The 10243-nt window shown below is 36.5% G+C and overlaps 1 long non-coding RNA gene and 1 pseudogene across 1 annotated transcript; one reads left to right on the top strand and one right to left on the bottom strand.

Annotated features, from left to right (window-relative positions):
• Window positions 1-5475: 5475 nt before the first annotated feature.
• LOC143434382 (uncharacterized) lies at window positions 5476-10214 on the bottom strand. Its single transcript, XR_013103853.1, has 2 exons — window positions 10081-10214; window positions 5476-6964 (listed from the first exon to the last, which is right to left on the bottom strand). It is a non-coding gene; the product is annotated as an uncharacterized LOC143434382 (long non-coding RNA).
• Window positions 5993-6117, top strand: LOC117720241 (small nucleolar RNA SNORA17; annotated as a pseudogene).
• Window positions 10215-10243: the final 29 nt, after the last annotated feature.

The raw sequence follows: 10243 nt of genomic DNA, 5'->3' as shown, positions 1-10243 counted from the left end.
TATCTATATTATCTATCATGCACTACTTTCCCACATGTCCTGGATCAACAAAGTCAACCCCAGTGTGAAATCTCATGAATTATTAAGAAAAAAACACCAAAAAACAAAACAAAAGAACAAAAAAAAAAAACCTTTTCTTTTTTATCTCACACTGGCTGTCACAGTAACAGAAAGCAGATAGCACATCACATACCTAGAATAGTGTTTTTTTCCAGTCTCTATAAAGATATGGAATCTTGGGCCTGGGGATGTTTCTTAGTTGGTAGGATGCTTATTTATCCATACATGGGGCCCTGGTTTCAATCTCTAGTACTGCATAAACCTGACATTGTAATGTATACCTGTAATCCCAGCACTTGGGAGGTAGAGGCAGGAGGTAGAGGAAGTTCAAAGTCATTCTTCACTACATCGGAAGTGTGAGAACAATCCCATCTTTATGAATTAATATCTATCTGTCTTCCCACCCCCTCTCTTCTCTTATCTTCCACACCAAAAATAAAAAAGAAATTCTGACATATGTGACTGGTATATACACAAAGGACACTGGCGAAACAAGCCAATTACAGAATTTCAAACATGGTATCAATTCCAACTATTAACAATATGTAAAAATAGTAAAACTCACAGAAGTGAATAATAAGACAGAAGTTCCCAGGGTCTTGATGAAGAGAGAAAAAGAGAATGTAGTCAGTGGCTAAAAATGTTATGTTATGCAAGATAAATATATTCTAAAGATCCTCTTTAAGACATAGAGCCTACAGTTTGTGAGTAATGAACTTAAAGTAGCATCTCTGGCAGTCTTAAATGTTCATGCTCTAAAAAGGAAGTAAGCATAAATTAATAAATACATGATGATGGCTTCACAGGTATTTGCATATATAAAATTTATTCATTTATATATTAAATCAATGTGTTAGTTTATAATTAGTGAAGTTGAAGACAAATATTAGATAATTTACAAGGAAAATATTGTAGCATTGGAATATAAAAGTAGACAATTAAAAGGGAAAAGTGAAATAAGATACTTGCATACGAAAGTAATGATTATGTTTTTTCAATGATCAAAGAAGATAGGTTATTCCTCATTCTAATGAAATACCATAATTGTTCATCTGTAATTCTATCATGGGAGGACTTTCTGTTCCTTTGTGAATCTAGTTTGGATTATGAAGAAGCATCTCACATTGTTTGGCAGCCATTTAAGGTTCTTTTCTCAGATAAAATTAATACATCTTCAACAGTCATTTGAAATTTATTTTTGATAGAAAAGAATTCTCATCTGAATTATTTCAATTGTTTTGTTTGTTGATTTATTTGTTTTTAGTAATATTCAAATATGATATCCAAAATAAAAATTCTTGTTTGTGTAAATTAAACATTCAAAAAAATTATTGTTTTTCTTAATTTTTTATGCTTGTTTAAGGTTTTATTGTTAATAATGGTGGTGGTGGTGGTGGTGGTGGTGGTGGTGACTTAAACTTTTTAAAAAAAAAAAAAACTAGTTCTTAAAACCTGAAAGTATTAGAATTGTTTACAAATGGAAGTTTCTCACTAAATGGGCTAGAATTCTGTGATGATGTCTCAGAAGTTTTATTCCCAAGTTGCCCACAAACCTCTGCAAATTTTATAACAAGTTCAGGTACTGAAATGTTAAGACTCCACAAGACAAGTGTCAATCAATTTGATCCTTTCAGATAAAATAACAGAGGTCAGTCAAGTATTAGGAGTTTAAGACATTTAGGTGTTATTTCCATATAGTATATAAAATTAATCTAGGTCCCCAAAGAGCTCAAAGTGGAGTTCCAAAGACATTTTTATGCGGCTCTGATTCCTAATGCTACATAAAAACTACAAGCAACTAAAGAATGCTAAAAGCAGGAGAAATAATCTTCCACATGGAAGAACACATTATTTGGTTACCCAATGGTCAGCCCTAAAAACACATACATATGAGTAATATTACACAGGTTGAGCAGGTTGTTTTTATATATTTAGAAATAAATAACAATACACAAACAGTCATGTAACAACGATTAAATAAAAAGAAGTGATGAGTGTTAAAAAAGAAAGAAATTACATGGGGATGGCTTGGAAGGAGCAAAGGGAGGGAGAATGATGCAATTACATTATGATCTCAAAAATTATTAATGTTGTTTTAAAAAATTATCTGAACGTGTAAAGAAATTAACTCAAAATCAAATGCATAATTAATCTGGCATGTTTTGGACAGCCCAGACCTTATAGCCTTGGTTCTGGAGCAATAAATATGCCCTTTGCATTACACATACCATCATGCCACACAATACCAATGAATAAATTCTACTTGAAGCACCTGAACTCAGATCTTGGTGGTTATATGTTAAGAATTGCAGTGATTTACTGTACTTACAATGTTTTCTGATCTTACAGAAACAAAATGTCTAAATTATGAAAAGCAAAGCCTTTTAGTGTTTTCTCATCATTTCTGTTCAGTATGTAATATCAACATTATATCATTTAATTTTGTTGTATCAGAATGTTTGATTTTTAAAATTCCTGTTCTAGATTCTGATTTGAGTTGCCGCCGCCTCCTCCTCCTCCTCCTCCTCCTCCTCCTCCTCCTCCTCCTCCTCCTCCTCCTCCTCCTCCTCCTCCTCCTCCTCTTCCTCCTCCTCTTTCTCCTTCTCCTTCTTTTCTTCTTCTTCTTCTCCTTTGCCATTAAACAAATACTTACATAGGGTTAGAACTGCAATTTCTCAAATGACCTTGAATATACTTCTATCATTTGTATTATGTAGCTATGTGAAGCAGCTTTCTCAGAACTGACATTCATAAAATCAAAATTTTACTCAACTCCAAAAATGTTGAAGAAATAGTTGCTTCTTATTATTTTAAAAAGAGAAGGATCACAAGGGTAGACAGAAGACAAACCCTACATAAAGATGGAAGTGAAGATTGAGATGATGATAAACTAAGAAATGTCAAGCACCACAGTCTCTATAGACAACTTGGAGGTAAGTGTCTGCCTGTCAGGAGCCATTTTGCCTGCTTCTGTGAAAGTCTGCCTGGCAGACAGAGTCAAAGCAGGCCAGAGTCTGCTGGCAGATTCCCTGGCCTGCTGATGCATGGAACAATAAGAGGGAATATAAGCAAGGGGCTGAATATTCTATTAATCTTGGTGGAAGGAAAAGGGAGGCCTCCGGATGGAAACAGATATCCTGTGTATATGTCAGCCATATCTTATCTAATAAGATACTCATTTTTTTTTTTTTCGGTTTTTCGAGACAGGGTTTCTCTGTGTAGCCCTGGCTGTCCTGGAACTCACTCTGTAGACCAGGCTAGCCTCGAACTCAGAAATCCACCTGCCTCTGCCTCCCAAGTGCTGGGATTAAAGGCGTGTGCCACCACTGCCCGGCTATATTCATTTTTCTAAATGCTGAATTAAATCAGGTTTAAATCTGAAATAGACTCAACCCTGTGGCGTTTTTGGATTTCTATTTGTGGTTTGAATATATATATGGCACATAAAATGTCTCCCTAGGCAAAGTGATGACAGCAATATTCCCTTGGTATTATCTTACTGTGGTATTCAAAACATTCTGTATCATGCTGACTAGAAAATGCAGTTTAGATTAGAGACAGACAGACAGACAGACAGACAGACAACGTATCCTGCCATTTGGCCTAATCTCTATGCGGCAAAGATAATAAAGTGCATGCTTACTTACAGATAGACCAATTGGCTCTTCAAAGGTAGTTCCCTCTTGTCACATCTGTCTCTTAATGAGCCCTAAAAACAGCATCTCTTGAGGCAGGTGACTATTCTCTTCTGTTTTTCCCAGAGGATAGGTTTACATAGACTACCATAGCAACCACAGCTAACTGCTTTCTTTGACTTTTAATTTTATTTTTTTTGAACAGTACTGAAGTTCTCTATTTTCTGAAAATCAAAACAGCACTATGTTTTGCTTCATCAGTTATATCTCTGCTGATATAACCGGGTACTGCTGGATGTGTATTCACCCACATCTATTTATTGTACATTTATCATGTAAGTACTCAGGGTTTTTCTTTTTTAATTTTGGGAAAAGTCAGCAATTCAAAAGTTACTTTTCATTCATGGAAAGAAATGCTAGTGGTGATACTCAGAAATACCAAAGTGTAAAGGAATAACTCAATACGAAATGATTCAGGTAGGGTTTTTGTTTGTTTGTTTGTTTGTTTGTTTGTTTTTATTTGTTTGTTTTGTGCATTGTTCCCCTAGTTGGTAAAGAAAGGATATAGAGGGAAACTCCTTATGCCTTCACTATTTGGAACTTGGCCCCCAAATTTCTCCTTGAAAAGGGAGAGGATTTATGGGGACATACTCTAATTATTGATTATCTCACCTTACAACTGATAGCTGTGTCTTGTAAACAATTGTTGACAAGAAGTCCATCCCAAAGACCCATACATCTTTAGGTGAATAAGGAGAAATGAAATATTTCATTGAGCCTAGGAAAATCAAAGTAGAAAAATTTGATGATATCTAAATGAAAAAGCTTCTCAGAATTATCTTAGAATAGTAAAACCAAGTGATTAAGAAACTGCAAGTTACTTAAATGTTTTAAAGAAGTACTTAGTTGAGTCTAAAGCATTTGAAATGTTTATTTTTTAATATTATATATAATCACAGTTCTATAATCAAGTTTCTTGAAAAGGGTTTGAGATGTACTGATTTTCATAAAGTCTGTGCTTTTAGAGAGTGTACTAAGATTTAAAAATTTGAAGAGCATTTGAAAAGCATCTCTCCAAATTCATTTAACAATTGACACATACCTGAGCTAGCAAGATTCTGTAGCAGACTATATACTAACTATGTAGTATGTAATCAATACAAGAATTAATGCTTACTAATATAAATAATATAATTGTTCATCCCTATGTTCATTGCAATAATCTAAAAGCAATGATATTTTAAATAGCCCAACTTAATTTGCAAAAGAAACTCACATATATAGGTCCTAAAATCAATTTTTCAAGAAAAGGAGTTTAAGATTTTTGGAAAGATCAGTGAGTCCAGATCAGTGAATAAATACCATAAGAAAATGTGTTGGTTCTTTTATAAGAAGCCAAGGTTTTCTTTAAAGGGTTAATGGATTCAGGTTAAAAGAATATGGCAAACAAACTATAAGGCTTGGACTATGATAATATGGGTGTCTTAGTTAGGTTTATATTTCCCATGGATGCCACAATGGAATGGGTCCTCCACCATGGATCATTCACTAACTGAGCTTATGTCAAGTTGATACCCACAGCTAACCAGTGCAATGGGCATCACACATGCAATGTTTGTAAATAACACAAATATATTAAGTTTACTATGGTTCTGAGCCCATGATGTGAAAAAAGTTACATATACATATATATACAAATATACATATATATCATATGTATATGCATACATATATATCATATACATATATACATATCAAAGAAGCTAAGAGGATCAGAACATTTTCTGGGATATATTTTATTACGCAATCCTGTGGTATGTCCATACATTTATTCCACTGATAAAGAACACAGTATCACTCAACATTATATGTATCACTTAGAAGACATTGCATGACTCATAGAATGATCCCATTACTGTGATAGCCATCAAGATGAAATGAATAATACAGTTACAACCAGCAATCATCTTGAAACCAGTATTAACTTAAACTTTGACTTATTGTATGTTTATAAGTCTTTAACATTCAGAAGAAAAGATCATAGATTTTAGTAGTGTTGATCAGTAATGTGCAACTTAATTTGCATAAGCTGCATAATCCTTTATGTGTAGAGACAAAGAAGACATGAATGGGACAGTCCACTGTAGAAATTATGAAAACTTTATAAGAAATAAGTCTTAAAGTGTTTCTTTATAATTATGAATAAGAATCTAAGTTATTTGCTCCCTCTAAAATTTGTATTAGCACCTTTAAGTCCAGAATGACTTAGAAATAAGTATTTAAAATTATTCAAAAGACCTATCCCTATAAGTGTGTGGTTGCTGTGTTACATGTGCATCAGAAGGTGGCAGAGAGGAGAGAGGCTATGTCTACACTTAGTGTTCTGATCTATGAACATCTGAATGATTAGTACCCTAACATTCCCTGATAAAAGTGAGCCTGAAACAACCACCATTCTGGAATCAGGGGGCTTGGACAGAGAGCTAGCCTGAAACTATCCTCAGTCTGCTACTACTCAGGCCCTGGCAGTTCCTAAGACTGGGAGCAAGCCAGAGAATAGAAGAACCTGCATGTGACTGAGGGCACTGGGGAAGAGTGAGCCCAAGATAAACAACCCTCACATGGGGCCACTCAGGCAGACGAGGACTGAGCCTGAGATGACCACCAGACCAGTGCCATGGGGCCTAGACAGGGAGTTAACCTGAGATGACCAACAGTCAGGGGTCACATAGGCCTTGGGGTACAGACCTAGCCCAAAATGACCTCTGCCTGTTGTCATAATGAATAACCGGGCATAGAAATCACTCCTAAGGTGACCCCAGACACTCAGCGATCCCAGGCACCAATAAGAGGAGCAAATAAATGGTGGAAAAATGGAAGATAATGAGAGACGGATGGATGTGGGCACAAACAACAGTAGCAGACTCTTATTTCCCTCAATCTTCTCCCTTCCGTGTGAACATTTTCTTCTCAAGATGGCTTTATGTAAAGAATGAGATTTAGAGTTTATCTCAGTAGAGATCTGACACACATTCAGATGCCAGGGTCTTCTCTAGGCTGGTTCTTCCAAAACAGCTAGGCCTTCTTCATTAAGTGAGCAGATAGATTCCAGTTTCTAGGGTCTCTCAAGTCTGAAACAGACAGCCCACTGAAGAGGTTCACATGGAGTCCAGTGATAAACAAAGAGAAAATCTTGGATTTGTCTAACCTAGGATGTTCCTCAATCTCACCGATCTAACTTATTTCTTTGGCTTTCCTCTCTGTAGAACCTGTAAATCACAAAGGGGTACTGTTTAAATTTCACCAACAGAAAACAAATACACTGCCTTAGTATTAAGAATTAATTTAAGAATTAATTTTTCCTGAGGCTGGAATATAGACACACCCTTAGTATATACCTTTAATGAAAAACAATGAGGTCTAATTGAGGGGCAGACAAAATGATGAATTAGAGAAAGATTTGATAGAATGAGTCAGAGATAGGATATGTCCAACTCTTATGAGGACAGAAAAGAGCTGCTTAAGAGCAGTGAAGAAAAAGGGTAGGCAGTTCCATGAGTACAGGTCAGTTGAGTTCAGGAAATGTAGTACAGCTCAGTTGAGATCAGTTGAGTTTGTGCAGTTCATACAGTCAGGGCAGTCAGTACAGATCAGTTCATAGAGTTCAGAGGTAGTTTTTCCAAGCAAAGCAATTCAGTAAAAAGCTGAAGGAAACCTGTTTGAACCAGTCAGCTTGAAGAGACGCTTTGAGCCAGAACAGTTGAGTTGAACCAACTACCCAGAGTTCAGAAAAAACTAAAAAGGGTTAGCTTATTCAGCAATAAGCCTCTGAGGTGACAATTGCATCTGATGAATAAAAGTTACATTATACTGTCCTGTCCTGTTTGGGAAGTATTGTTTCCTTATAGTTATCCACCACCTTTGGCTATTACAATCTTTCCTCCTTCACTTCTGTAACTATTCCTGAGGACTGGAAGAAGAGGAGATATTAATCTCCCATTTATGGATGAGCATTTCATAGTCTTTTATTCTCTGCACCTTGATCAGTTGTAGGTCTCTGTATGTCTTAGTCACTTTTATAGCACTATGAAGAGACACCATGACCAAGACAACTTATAGAAGAAAATTTCTAATGGGGACTTACAATTTCAGAGGGTGAGTCCATGACCACAATGATTGGGAACATGACAGTAAGCAGGCATGATGCTAGAGCAGAAGCTGAGAGTTTATATCTGAACCATAGGCAGAAGCCAGGAGGAAAGCTAACTGGGAATGGTGTTGGCTTTTGAAACCTCAAAGCCTACCCCTAGTGACACACCTCCTCCAACTTCCATACCAGTGCCATACCTCCTAATCCTTCCCCCAAAATTCTACTAACTGGGGAATCAAACATTCAGATGCATGAGCCTATGATATTTCCTTAAGAACATCATTTCCATTCTTCTCTAAAGTGAATTATCTGTATAATTTTCTTTCTCACATTTGCCTCTTCTGGGTTTTGTATTAATTTTCTACTAGCCTCGTTGGATAAATTGGTGAATATTATCTATTGCTCCTATCGTGGGAAGTTTGAAACAACAATTTGATACCTACTTTCATGTGCCAAATTACTGCAATAAAGGATTTTCAGACAGGTGTTAAAATGTTATTCTGAGTGTATTCTGTGAAAACATTTCGGGAAGTGTTCAATGACTGAATAAGAAATTTAGAAAGTAGGCAGTCTTCTTCAGTGTGGGTGTGCATCATACATATTCATCTTAGCCAGAACAAAAAGGTGATGGGTGGGTATCCACACTGTGTTGGGACATTCATGTGTTGCTACTGCCTGTCCTGAGTTCTTAGGCTTCAGAATTATACCACTAGTTTACAACTTCAGATCATGAGTCTTATTTATCTTTTGAACCATCTCCAATAAAATTTTTCCTACTGTTTTTGTTTTGCTGGAGAATTATCAGTAATAACTGATTTAAAAAAAATAAAAGTAGATCATAGATTAGCACATTTTAATTATTGAGCCTATTGCTTTCTTTACAGAATTATTTTAAATCTGAATTTATATGAAGGCTAATTCTAAAATCAACTTTATTCTTGAATGTGTTTTCCCTATTTTTAAGGTTTGAGCTTTAAACTTTTACATTCCTATTTACAAAGGTGTTCATCTTATTAACTGCTGCTGCATATATAGTTGCATGTATAGTTATTGGTTACTTTTCTCATAGCTGTGATAAAATACTTGAAATAAGCCACTAAGTTTTTTTTTTTTTTAAATAGTTTGGTAGGATATAGTACAACATGACTGGGGAAGGTACTGAGACAGAGACAGGTATAGGGCAACTGGTGACATTGCATTGGCAGTGAGGGAACAGAGAGCCCAGGTGCAGTGAAATTTGGAAGTCCTCATCTTAGGCTCTGTTTCAGCCAGCTAGGGATCATGTTCAGGTTTTAGAACTTCCCTAAAGAGCACTGCCAGCTAAAGAATAGCTGCTTGAATACATGAGCCTGTGAGAGACACTTTTCACACGATTTGTCCTTTTCTCCCCCCCACTCACTTCTTCTACTCCTCTGCCTTTGCGTGCTCTGTTTTCATAACATAAATCCTAAGATCTAATGTAATCCAAATCTCCTGGCACCTCATTCTTATTTCTTTTTTAATCTCATCTAAGTCAGTGACTGCCACAGGGACCTACTTATAAAAAGTGTACTATTTTTATATTTTTATAAATCACAATGTAAGAAAGGAGGCTGCAATACAAAAATTTTATACTAAGGATTTCAGTCCACAAATAATCAGGAAACAGTAAAAACATAACAAGATGTTATAATTAACTTCCCCTTTTTTAAGTTTAACGAAGAAGCAATTCTTTTTATTCGTTCACATTTTCAAACATGTTTATGGTGAACTTGGATCACTTATATACACACATACAGACACATTCGTCCCCCCTTTCATACAGAAACTATTCTTGAAGACCTGCGTATACTTTCGTGTGTGTGTGTGTGTGTGCGTGCGCGCGCGCGCGCGCGCGCGAGTGGGGGGGGGAGGTGGAGTGGGGGTGGGGAGGCGGGGGATTTGCAGTTTCCTTTTTGTTGCTTGCATTAGCATGGCAACCTATCACTTAAGAAAATGTCACATACACCACCAGAGTAACTGTTAACTGTCCATAATTCTCTCATCCATCATAGTAATGGACCAATTTATATGATTCTAAATAGGTTTTTACACAGAGGGTGTCAGAGCTCAGCAATCCAGTCTTTTATTTTAAAGCACGATTTCCCATCTATTAGTGTACCATCCCGGTGAACAAGTGCGTTCACTGGACTTAGTAGCAATCTTAAGATGTGTGACAAAACTCAGGCTTGCAGTGCATGTCGGACCCTACCTCACCTCAAGCACTAAGCTCGCCGGACAAGGCTATGCGTGCATTCTGGGAAGAGTCCCGTAACACACTTGCATCGTCACAGGAAGAACCCCGAATGGATTCCCACGCTCTCAGAGCTCTTACTCAGCGAAAACTCCGTGAAAACTCGAATGCGCGTGCGCACCGCTC

The sequence above is a fragment of the Arvicanthis niloticus genome, chromosome 14 (assembly GCF_011762505.2).
Source record: "Arvicanthis niloticus isolate mArvNil1 chromosome 14, mArvNil1.pat.X, whole genome shotgun sequence".
NCBI lineage: Eukaryota > Metazoa > Chordata > Mammalia > Rodentia > Muridae > Arvicanthis > Arvicanthis niloticus.
Note: the sequence above shows the minus strand (reverse complement) of the source record. Positions and strands in the feature narration are given on the sequence as shown.